Here is a 12,330-nt window from a genome sequence, read left to right as displayed (position 1 = left end):
ATCCCATTCCATGAATATGTAGCATTTTTTTCCTCTATTTGTTGATGGACACTTGAGTATCAGTTTTTTGGTATCAATGATACTGTTACAAACATTTATGTTGGATAATATCTAGGAATAGAATTGCTAGAGTAACTGTTTAATCCTTTGAGAAACTGCCAGACTCTTCTCCAAAATGGCTACACTGAGCTGCGGTTGTGGTTCAGTGGTAGAGTGCTTGCCTAGCACTTGTGAGGCATTGGGTTGGATCCTGAGCACCACATAAAAGTAAATAAAATAAAGGTATTGTGTCCATCTGCAACTAAAAGACAATTTTTTAATTGGCTATACTGAGCCAGGCATGGTGGCACACACCTATAATCCAAGCAGCTCAGGAGGCTGAGGCAGGAGGATTGCAAATTCAAAGCCAGCCTCAGCAACTTATTGAGACCCTGTCTCAGAATCAAAAATAAAAAGGGCTGGGGATGTGGCTCACTGGTAAAGCACCCCTGGGTCAATCCCTGGTAAACATAACCAAACAAAATGTCTGTACGAGTTTACATTCCACTGTAGTGTATGAGGGTTCTACTTTCTCACATCCTCACCAATGCTTACTATTTCCCATTTTTGTGGGTGTGTGTGGTTGATTGGTTTGGTTTGGCTTTATTATAGCTATTCTAATGAGTGTGGGATCTCACTGTGGTTTTGATTTGCATTTCCCTGATGATTGATGATGTTGAACTTCTTTTCATGTACTTATTGGTCATATGTATATCCCCTTTGAGAAACGTCTGTCCACATGCTTGCCATTTTTAAATTGGACCTTTAGAACTGTCGGGGTAGCTTAGTGATAGAGTGTTCCAGCATCGTGTGCACCAAAGGAAGATTATATTTTGTTTTGTTTGAATCTTTTAAGTTTTTGGATTGGAGATTAAACCCAGGGGAGCTTTACCACTGAGCTACCTTCCCAGCCCTTTTTATTTTTTTAAATTTTGAGATAGGGTCTTGCTAAGTTACTGAGGTTGGTCTGGAACTTGGGATCATCCTGCCTTCAGCTTCCTGAGTCACTGGTATAACAAACATATGCCACCATACCCAGCTGAATGCTTGTGCTAGGTATGCTTTGGTGACATCTAAGAAACGGTTGCCAAATTTCTAACTTTATCTCTTACTTTATTATTGTAATTATTATTTTGCAGTGCTTGGGATTGAACTCCTGGCTTGCACATGCTAGGCAGGTGCTAAGCTACACCCAGCCCTTTTTTATAATTTTGTTTTTGAGGTGGTCTCACTAAGTTGCCCAGGCTGGCCTCAAACTTGGGATCCTCTTGCCTCTTACCTCCTGAGTAGCTGGGATTATAGGCATGTACCACCACGCCCCACTGTCTCTTACATTTAAATCTTGATTCATTTTGAGCTTTGTTTTGTTTGGGGTTTTTTGTTTGTTTGTTTTGTTTTGTGTTTTTGCATGTGGTGTGAAGGCGGTGTCTGTGTAGAAAAGAATGAACATAGCAGACTTGAACTGCTAACTTTGAGAAGCAAACTTGGCCCTTGACTATAGTCTGAGGATATTTAAATTTCAGAAAGTTTTCTACCATTACCTGATAAGAGTGGCTCTCTGTGACTAAATTATTTCTATGAACAATACAGTTTTAATGCTGAACATCTGCTTTCCTTCTGGAAGTCTGGAATTTGAGTACATGCTAGGCAGCAGGTACCCATGTGACCAGCCCCCAATAAGAACCCTAGCATTGAATCTCTACAGCTGGAAGAGATGAATGTGGGTATCTTGCTGGATGCTGTGGCACATACCTGAAATCCCAGCTACTCTGGAGGCTAAGGCAGAAGGATCACAGGTTCAAGACCAGCTTGGCAGTTTAGTGAGAAACTGTCTCAAAATAAAAAGAGCTGGGTGTGGTGGCATACATCCGTATGCCCAGTGATTTAGGAGGCTGAGGCGGGGGATCTCAAGTTCAAAGTCAACCTTGGCAACTTAGTGAGGCTTAAGCAACTCAGCAAGTCTCTGTCTCTAAATAAAATACAAAACAGGGCTGGGGATCTTGCTCAGTGGTAAGTGCCCCTGGGTTCAAACCCCATGACCAAAAAATAAAAATAAATAATAAAATAAAATAAAAAGAGAACATACTCAGTAGTAGAGCACTCCTGGGTTTGATCCGCAGTACCAAAAAGAAAAAGAAAGAAAGGAAGAAAGTGGGTGTCCTTGTCTTGTGTCTCTGATCTTAAGGAAAATGCTTTCAGTCTTTCGTTATTAAGTACGGTGTTAGCTGTGAGATTTCTGTAGATACCTGTCTTTGTTTGGGCTGCTATAACAAAATACTTAAAACTAGGTCATTTATAAACAACAGTTATTGCTCTAAAATTATGGCATTTGCAGGCAGATGGATGAAACTGGAGAATATCATGCTAAGTGAGATAAGCCAATCTCAAAAAACCAAAGGATGAATGATCTCGCTGATAAGTGGATAATGACACATAATGGGGGTTTAGAGGGGGGCAAGAATGGAGGAAGGAGGGACTGTGTAGAGGGAAAAGAAGGGTGGGAGGGTTGGGGGGAAGGAAAAAAATAACAATGAATCAAACACCATTACCCTAGGTAAATGTATGATTTCGCAAATGGTATGCCGTTACTCCATGTACAAACAGAAACAACATGTATCCCATTTGTTTACAATTAAAATAAATTTAAAATAAAAAAGTTATTGCTCATAATTCTGGAAGCTCTGAAGGCCAAGATCAAGGGGTTAGCAGATTTGGTGTCTGGTGAGGGCTCTTTTCCTCACAGGTGGTACCTTCTATTTGCCCTCACGTGGTGGGAGGGGCAAATGAACTCCCTTGCTCCCTTGTACTAGGTATTAAACTCAGGGGCACTTTGCCACTGAGCCACATCTCCAAATCTTTTCTTACAGGCATGTGCCTCTGCGCCTGGCTCTTAGACCTTTTAATTTTATTGTATTTTTTATTTTGAGTCAGGGTCTTACAAAATTTCTTAGGCTCTAAATTGCTGAGGCTGGCCTCGAACTTGGCAATCGTCCTGCCTCGGCTTCCCAAGTCTCTGGGATTAAAGGCGTGTGCCACTATGCCAGGCTGGGTGTTCTAGAATTTTGCCCGTGATTTTTGTGTCTGTATTCATAAGAGATATTGGTCTGTTGTCTTCGTGTGTTGTTTTCTTCTGAGTTTGGTATCTTGATAACACTGGCCTCAAGGATGAGTTGGCAAGTGCTGCTCCTCTTCTATTTTTTGTTAGAATTTGTGAAGAACTGGTGTTAATTTTTCTTTATATGTTTGTGAAATTGACCAGTGAAGAAGCCATTTACTCCTGGGCCTTTTTTTTTTTTTTTTTTTTATGGTAGGTAGGTAGTTTTTTTTTGTTTTGTTTTTTTAATTATCTTTTAGTTGTCAATGGATCTTTCATTTTATTTATCTATATGTGGTGCTGCGTATCAAACCCAGGGCTTCACACATGCCAGGCAAGCCCTCTACCACTGAGCCACAACTCCAGCCCCAGCCCCAGATAGGTACTTATTGCTCTGTGTGTTTTTTTATTGTGTTTGTTCCTTTGGGGGTTTTCTTTTTGTTTTGCACTGGAGATTGAACCCAGGGGCACTTAACCACTGAGCCATATCCCCAGCCCTTTTTTGTATTTTATTTAGAGATGGGGTATCACTGAGTTGCTTAGGACCTCACCAAGTTGCTGAGCTGGCCATGAGCTTGTGTTCCTCCTGCCTCAGCCTCTGCAGCTGCTGGGATTACACGTGTTCGCCACTGTGCCCAGATACATGTGGTTTTTAAACACCTGAAATGTGGCTAAGAGAAATGTGGCTGAGAAACTTACCTTTTAATTTTATTAATTTGTTAGGTTAACTTTAACAGGTCACAGTGGCTATTTACTGTGTTGAACAGGTCTGGAACAATCGTTCTCAATGGGGTGATGCTGCCCCCTAGGGTCACATTGGAAGTTCGTGGGGTTTTGAATCTCACTGTGTATGGGGACAGTGTCCTTAGAGGGTAAGGGCCACGCCATCCTGCTATGCGCGGGAATTCTGCTGTGTTTGGCTTTTCAGTGTCCTCCCTAAGACAGCTAACAATATATGCCAAGAGTTTAACTTGATTTTGTAAACAGAGTATTTCACTTGGTTTTAAAGAACACTGAATTTTTGGGGGATGTGATAGTCTTGTTGCTAAGAACTATATGTTTGTGCCCCACCCCCCATTCATATGTTGAATCCCTAGTGTGATGGTATTCGGAGGTGGGGGCCTTTGGGAGTTAACTTGGGGTAGATTAGGTCAGGAAAGTGGGGACTCAATGGTGGGATTAATGCCCTTATGGAAAGAGAGACAGGTGATCTTTCTCTCCATCATGTGAGAATACAGCAAGTGGATGACTGTCTGCAAACCAGAAGAGGGGTGGGACCAGAAACTGAATCTGCCAGCACCTTGACCTTGGACTTCCCAACTTCTGGAACTGTGAAAAATAAATGTTTAAGCCCCCTGTTTTATAGTATATTGATAAAGCAGCCTGAGCTAGGACATTGCGCACACTAAAGGAAGATTGTATTTTCTTTTATTTGAATCTTAATAATTTTTTATCTTTTGGACTGAGGATTGAACCCAGAGGCACTTTACCGCTGAGCTACATCTCTAGTCCTTCTTTTTTAATTTTGAGACAGGATCTTGCTAAATTGCTGAGGCTGGCCTCCAACTTTAATCCTCCTGCCTCAATCTCTGGAGTCACTGTGATTACAGGTGTGCACCACTGCACTTGGTATTTTGTTTGAATCTTTACCAAGAGCTATTTGCTATCTCTGGAAAATCCTCTCTGAAAGCAACAACCATAGCAAAGCTTACTGTCTCCCAGCCCCACAGTAGCAGCCTCATTCACCTTTGATCCTAAGCGTGTATACAAATGCTAACAACATTACACATACTTAATTGTGCCTGTATGTGGTACTGGGGATTGTACCCAAGGCCTTGCCCAAGCTAGGCAAATGCTCTGCCACATGCTACATCCCCAGATCTCTTGTTTTGAGACATGACATACTTATTTTTAAATGTCAAATATAAAGAAAAAAGGTCAACATTTTTCATGTTACACAGTTGTTTTCTCATAAATCCCAACTGTCAATACTGTCATTTCAAGTAAGTGCAAATCTCTCTGACCACTTCATTTTACCTTCTAGGGAAACCAGGCCTCAGCATTTGCATACTTAAATACAACTTTCTAACAGAAGTATATTTCTTTTTCTTTTTCTTTTTTTTTTTTTTTTTTTTTGTAGTGCTGGGGATTGAACCCAGGGCCTTGTACCTGAACTGAGCTAAGTCCTTAGTCTTTTTTTTTTTCTTTCTTTTCTTTTCTTTTCTTTTTTGCAGTACCAGGGTCTGAACCCAGGGTCTTGCACATGTTGGCACATGCTCTAACCCTGAGCTACACCCCCAACCCGTTTTACTTCATTTTGAGGTAGGATCTCACTATGTTGCCCAGGCTGGTTTTGAACTTACAGTGCTCCTGCTTCAGCCTTCCAGGTAGGTGGAATTCCAGGCATGCGCCACCATACCCAGCTCCTTTTTTCTCTTTAAGTGAATATGTTTAAATTATGACAGCATTAACTGAAACCAAATATGCATTTACTCTAGGACCCAGCTATCCCACCCAAGACAAAAAGTACTTGTAGGAAAATGTTGATCAGATCTTTATTTATAATAGCCCCAAACTGAAGATCAAATCAACAAAATAAATACATTGTGACATAGTGACACAACTGAAGATCATTCAACAATCAAAAAAGAATGAACTGCCGAATCAGTATACATCACAACACAGATGCATCTCATAAGCCTTATGGTTAGCAAAAGAAGTCTCACATAAAAAAGCACATATCTCATATTACATAAAAGAGCACATATCTCAATATTTTTAAATGAGGCTCAAGAACAGGCAAAACAAATACAGCGGTTCCCTGACGTCTCACCGTGCAATTTACCATTCTTTGGCTTTACCATAGTAAAGCTTACCCCTGCAATTATTCTGCTTTGCACTAACAGTGTAGTGTTCAATAATTCATGTAGGCAGGGTCCTTATGACCTAATTCCCTCTTAAAGGTCCCACCTCTTAATATCATCACCATGGTAATGACATTTCACCATGTGTTTGGGAGAGGATATTCCAACCCTTGCACAAGGCTTACAAGAAGACACCATTCCTGCCTTCAAGGAGCTCAGGGTCTATGGGAATATAAAATTCACACAAAGTAAAAGAAAATAGCTGGGTGTGATGTCAAAGGCCTGTAATCCTCCTGACTCTAATCAGGAGAATGAGGCCAGAAGCTTGTAAATTCAAAGCCAACCTCAATAATTTAGCAAGACCCTAAGCAATTTAGCAAGACCCTGTCTCAAAATTCAAAATAAAAAAGGGCTGGGGATGTAGCTCAGTGCTAAAGTCCCCCTGGGTTCAACCCCCATCCCAGTATCAAAAATTAAAAAATAAAATAGTATATGCCATAAAGTTACATTTCTGCAGGGCATGGTGGTACACACCTATAATCCCAGTGACTCAGGAGGCTGAGGCAAGAGGATTGCAAGTTGGAGGCCAGCTTCAGCATCTTAGCAAGATCCTGTCTCAAAACAAAAAATAAAAAGAGATACATGTGTCGCTGGGTGGCAGAGCACCCATTGAATCAATTTCCAGTACCTGAAAACAAACAAAAGTTATGTGGCCTATTAACTTCATTGTGTCTCAGGATATTCAATTTAGAAAGGAGATACGGGATCAGCCAGAGGTGAAGCCTCAGTGGCTGTAGTTAGTGAGTGTGGGTCCACAGTACCTAGCATTTTGTCCCAGAGGGGAGTCCCAGGGCCACCCCTCCCTTTTCCCTTGCTCTTTCCTCTGCCTCCTCCTCACCACTTTCCCCTTCACAGTGAAGTAATTCATCCAGGAGGGGCTTCTGTGGACCTGTTTCAGGACTTCATGCTGTCACTGGCCGAACCACCACCTACCCTTCAGAGTCTTGGTTTTCTCATTTGTGAAATGACGTTAGTAATAGTTGCTTTTCCTGCCTGCCTAAGAGCTGGTCTCAGTTTCACACTGTCATGAGTTTCAAATGCCTGTACTTATTCGAGAAATTGCGATTCGAAGGCCAGTTATGACTATTATCTTTCTGCTTCCTGATTGCAATATTACAGGCATGAGAAGAGAAGCAATCCACTAAGGCAAATGTGTATTCCCATGTGAACTGGGTACACCAGGTGGATCAAAGCTCCTGCAGGGTATGCTTTTTCCTCTGGGGTCATTAGGACCCCATCAAAATTTGAGCATTAACAAAATGTATCCATTAAAAAATCCATGTGAGCTGGGCCTAGTGGCTTATACCTATAATCCCAGCAACTCTGGAGGCTGAGGTAGGAGGATGGTGAGTTAAAGTCAGCCTCAACAACTTAGTGAGACCCTAAGCAACTCAGCAAGACCTTGTCTCTAAATAAAATATAAAAAGGGCTGAGGATGTGTCTCAGTGGTTAAGCACCCTAGGGTTCAATCCCTGGTACCAAAACCAATAACAACAACAGAACAAAAACAAAAACACCCATGTGATGTTTGTCTCCAAATCTACAGCCCAGTTATGCTCCTAAATGAAGAAATTCTTAGGTTTTCTTTAGTCAGCTGCCCTCATTTCCATCTATCCTTATTTACGAGACCAAGTAGTATCAGTTCAAAAATTGTTAGAGTCTAAAACACAGTTTAAAAAAAATTTGGGGGCTGGGGAGATAGCTTAGTTGGTAAAGTGTTTGCCTAACAAGCACAGGGCCCTGGGTTCCATCCTCAGCACCACAAAAAAAAAAAAAAAAAAATTTGGAGTCTAGCTCTGAAACAACAAAGCTCTTGACAGTTCAGGTGCCAGTGGAATCATGTTTGGATTGGAATACAGGCTTGGACAATTCACCTGACCTCTCAGAGCATCAACATTCTCCTTTCTAAAGTAGGACAATGTGCCTGCTTTGCATGGATCCTGTGAATAAGTATAAGAGGCAATCATCAGTAAGAGTCTGAGTAAATACTTTTCATGTGTATCACATAACAATTTTCTGCCATTAAAAAGAATGAGGCTGGGAGGTGGGTGCAGAGGTGCATGCCTGTAATCCCAGCATGGCAGGAGGATTTTGAGTTCAAAGCCAGCCTCAGCAAAAGCAAGGTGCTAAGAAACTCAGCAAGAGCCTGTCTCAAAATAAAATATAAAAAAGGACGGGGGATACGGCTCAGTGGTTAAGCACCCCTGGGTTCAATCCCCAGTACAAAATAATAATAATAATAATGAGGCTGGGCACAGTGGGACACACCTGTAATTCCAGTGACTCAGGAATCTGAGGCAGGAGGATGGCAAGTTCAGGCCAACCTTAGCAACTTAGTAAGACCCTGTCTCAAAACAAAATAAAAAGGGCTGGGGATGTGGCTTAGTGGTAAAGTGTCCTTGGTTTCAATTCCCTGCATAACAAAAATAAAAACAAAAAAGAATGAGACAGATCCCTGTGCATTGATATAGAATGAGCTGCAAGATATATGAATAATAAAATAATATGCAGAAAAAAAGGTAGGGATATACATATATTCCAGCTCTCTCTAGATATAAATAGATAGGTTGATTTTTTTCAGCTTAATTTTTTTTCTTTACGGATATGAAAGCAATCTACATTCTGTAGAAACCATACTTTGAATTTTGAGCTTTTCCCAGGCTAGTGCTATGTAGTGCAATACTCCTGTGATGCTGGGCAGCAGCAGAGAGGGGCAGCTCTGGTTGGTCACATGACAATAAGGGTAAACACCTGACACTCCCTGGGTGCTACTGAGTTGCAAGCTAGGATAATTCTGTAGCCTTAGTGTATAAAATGCATTTTTAACTTATGATATTTTCAACTGACCAGGGGTTTATTGAGACATAAGCCCATCATAAATCAAGGGGCATCTGTACAATCTTTATACATAATCTATCATACAATACCCATCTCTATAGCCTTTCGTATTTCTGTACCTAGAAAAAAAGGGAGAGAGAGAAAAGAAGCACCTGGAAGATAACACTATGAACTGATTATTGTGTTTGCCTCATGGAGAGAAGCTGAGGAAGCAGAGGGTGAGGTGGCGAGGAGATTCAGTTTTCTGAATATTCCCTTTATATCATGTACAATGTATAATAATACATATGTAGTATTATGTAGTATTTTTTTTAATATCTACTTTTTTTTTTTTTGGAATGGGGCATTGAACCCAGGGGTGCTTAACCACTGAGCCACATTCCCAGCCCTTTTTTAAAAATATTTTTTATTAGAGAAAGGGTCTTGCTGAGCTGCTGAGGCTGGGTTTGAACTTGCAATCTTCCTGCCTCAGCCTCCCAAGTAGCTGGGATCATAGGAGTGCACCACCATGCCCAGTTCCTGATATCTTTTTTTTTCCCTTTATTTTATTCATTTATTTATATGCAGTGCTGAGGATAGAACCCAGTGTCTCACAGGTGCTAGGCAAGTGCTCTACCACTGAGCCACAACCCCAGTCCTACATGTATTATTTTAAAATATAGATCATCCATGTAATAGGACCAGGCACATGTTAGATGCTTTAAAGATTTTTACCAATGTACAAAGAACACTGTTCATTAAGACTTCCTTTTTTTTTTTTTTTTTTTTTTTTTTTTTTTTTGTGCTGGAATTGAACTCAGGGCCTCTGTACTTTATCACTTGCTTTAAATTAAAAAAAAAAAAAAAAAGCTGCTGCCAATGCAGAATATGGTATTTGATATATGACCTTGGAGAGTGCTGGGTAGATTGTGAGTATATAGATGTTCATTGCAATATAGTCTTTTTTTTTAGCCAGGGATTGAATACAGGGACACTTAACCACTGAGCCACATCCCCAGCCCTTTTTTCATTTTTTATTTCAAGACAGGATCTCGATAAGTTGCTTAGGGCCTCCCTAAGTTGCTGAGGCTGGCTTTGAACTGATGATCTCCTGCCTCAGCCTCCTGAGCTGCTAGAATTACAGGCCTGTGCTCACCACACCCCGCTTGCAATATATTCTTTATTCTTGTATTTATGTTTGAAATATTTCACAATAAAGAAATCAAATTTAAGAAGCCTGCAGGGTAGTGACTTGATGCAGATACTGAAAAGGAGCTGGACTTGGGGAGGTAGGTCTCATTCGGTTTCTTGACCTGGGCACTGGTTTCACAGGTATGCACCCTTTGTGACAACCCATCAAACTGTGTACTTGGGATCTGTCACACATCTAAATTTATGTTATGCTTCAACAAAAACTTCACTGCAAAAGCTCCCTCCCTGCGAAATGGAACTTTTTCATAATGATTTCATAATGGATTAGTAAAAATAAAGAATTCAGTATGATTTTTTTTCTTTGCAAATGATTGGGGTCTTCAGAGTAAGAGGAAACCACTCTAAAATCAGTAGCTTTCACATTAGTGTGCATTTGCATTTCTTCCTCTTCAGTAACATTGATCTTCATCTCTCCCAGCTTCCTTTACCCTTTACCTTGGGCTCCCTTGACAATTTTAGTGCATTCAATTTCTGTTTGGGGAGGTGAGGAGGATTAGGTCAGAACTGAGTGGAACTCTGCAGAGGAAGGAAAAAGGGAAATGGACTAGAGAGAGAAAGGGAGAGGGAGAGGCGAGAGAACAGAGCAAAGGACAAAAGAAAGGAGGAGGGAGGGGGAAAGGGGAACAGGCCAGGGTGTGTGAAGAGGTCCTGACACATTTTAACCCCTGGTACACCAACCATGAATAGATCTTGAGCTTTCCTGCCTCCAGGGTTTTGTTCAGATTTTGTTTCCTCTACCTTAAATGCCTCAATCAGCTTTCTCCTCCTCCTTTTCCTCCTCCTCCTCCTCTGTGTATGTGAGATACTGAACCCAGAGTCTTGCACATGTTAGGCATGCACTCTACCACTGAGCTACATCCCCAACTCCACCTGCTGCTTTTCAAGACAGGGTCTCAGTAAGTTGTTGTGACTGTCTTCCCTTGCTGCCCTCCCACCTTGGTCACCCAAGTAGCTGGGATTACAGGCATGTGCACCTGCTCCTGGCAAATGGCTTCCTCCTTCTGACCTGCAATCTGCTAATTCCTATATTTCTTTTAGGAGAGTATTGTGCCTCCAATGCTAAACATGAGCAGATATGCAGCAAGTGTTGAAAGAATGAGAACACCTAAAAAAAAAAAAAAAAAAAACTTTAGCAGGATTTACTAAAGTGATAGAAAATGAATGAATGAATTTAAAAATGAACCACCTTTAAAAAAAAGTTTTGGAGGTAAACCCCCCAACTGACAGTTTCTCCAATCATCTGGATTTAAATCCATAGGCCTGCAAGGACCTGCATGATCTAGTATTGTCTGTTTCTATACTGGTAATGCCTTGCTTACTTTACTGATAACACACTGGCCTTATCCCTATTCTCAGAATCTGGTCAAACTCATCTCTGCTTCAGGGCCCTTGCACTTGTTGGGAATGCTCTTTTCCTTAGATGACATGGCTCCTTCCTTCCTGTCATTTGGATCTCAGCTTAAAAATTACCTCTTCAGAGAAGTCCTGATCTTCCAATCCAAAGTAATCTTCCTCAAACCAGTCACTTTAATGTCTTTATAGTATTTATTACTATTTGTAATTATTTTTTATTCCTTTACTTGTTTATTATGTCACTTCATTAGAATGCGAGTTCTTTGTGAAATCTAGGATCTATTATATTTTGCTCACTGGTGTATCAATGCTTAGGACATTGCTCCTGTTGGAGAGGGAGGATAGGGTCGTTGCTCAGTGGTACAGCACTTATGTAGCCCATGTGAGGCCCTGGATTGCATCCCCAACACCAAAATGAATAAATAAATCAATATTTTAAATGTACATAATAAATGTTCAGTGAATATTAACTGATGTTATATGCTTATTTTGTACAAGGCACTGTCTCAAATGCTTCATATAGACGATTTCATTCTTAAGCTATGAAATGGGTGCTATTATTGCCCTTATTATAAAATAAGTCATAAGACTTGAGGAGACTGAAGTACAGAGAGGTTAGGAAATTTGCTTCAGGAAATGGCGGAGCTGGGATTTTAACCCTACAGGTCTGACTGGAAGTTTGCTCTAAGCCTAGCTGCAAAATCTAGCAACCCATCAGCACCACGTGCGCGCAGGCCCTCTGATTCCGATTTTGCAGTTCAGGAATGAAGTCAGGGCATTTTGCATTTTAAGTCACGCCTCTAGTAGGGCTGGACTCCGGAAGCAGCCTGTCAAGGTCCTAGCGCCGACTTATTAAGCTCATCCCCGCCCCGGTGTGGCGCGAAGTCTACT

General features: G+C 41.1%; 1 protein-coding gene across 1 annotated transcript in view; it reads right to left on the bottom strand.

Moving 5' to 3' along the window:
- SGF29 (SAGA complex associated factor 29) overlaps window positions 1-12,330 on the bottom strand; it is a 209,538-nt gene that overhangs the window by 65,628 nt on the left and 131,580 nt on the right. The gene's annotated exons all lie outside the window — the stretch shown is intronic.

This window comes from Sciurus vulgaris (genome assembly GCF_902686455.1).
Source record: "Sciurus vulgaris genome assembly, chromosome: 18".
NCBI classification, from domain to species: Eukaryota; Metazoa; Chordata; class Mammalia; order Rodentia; family Sciuridae; genus Sciurus; species Sciurus vulgaris.
Note: the sequence above shows the minus strand (reverse complement) of the source record. Positions and strands in the feature narration are given on the sequence as shown.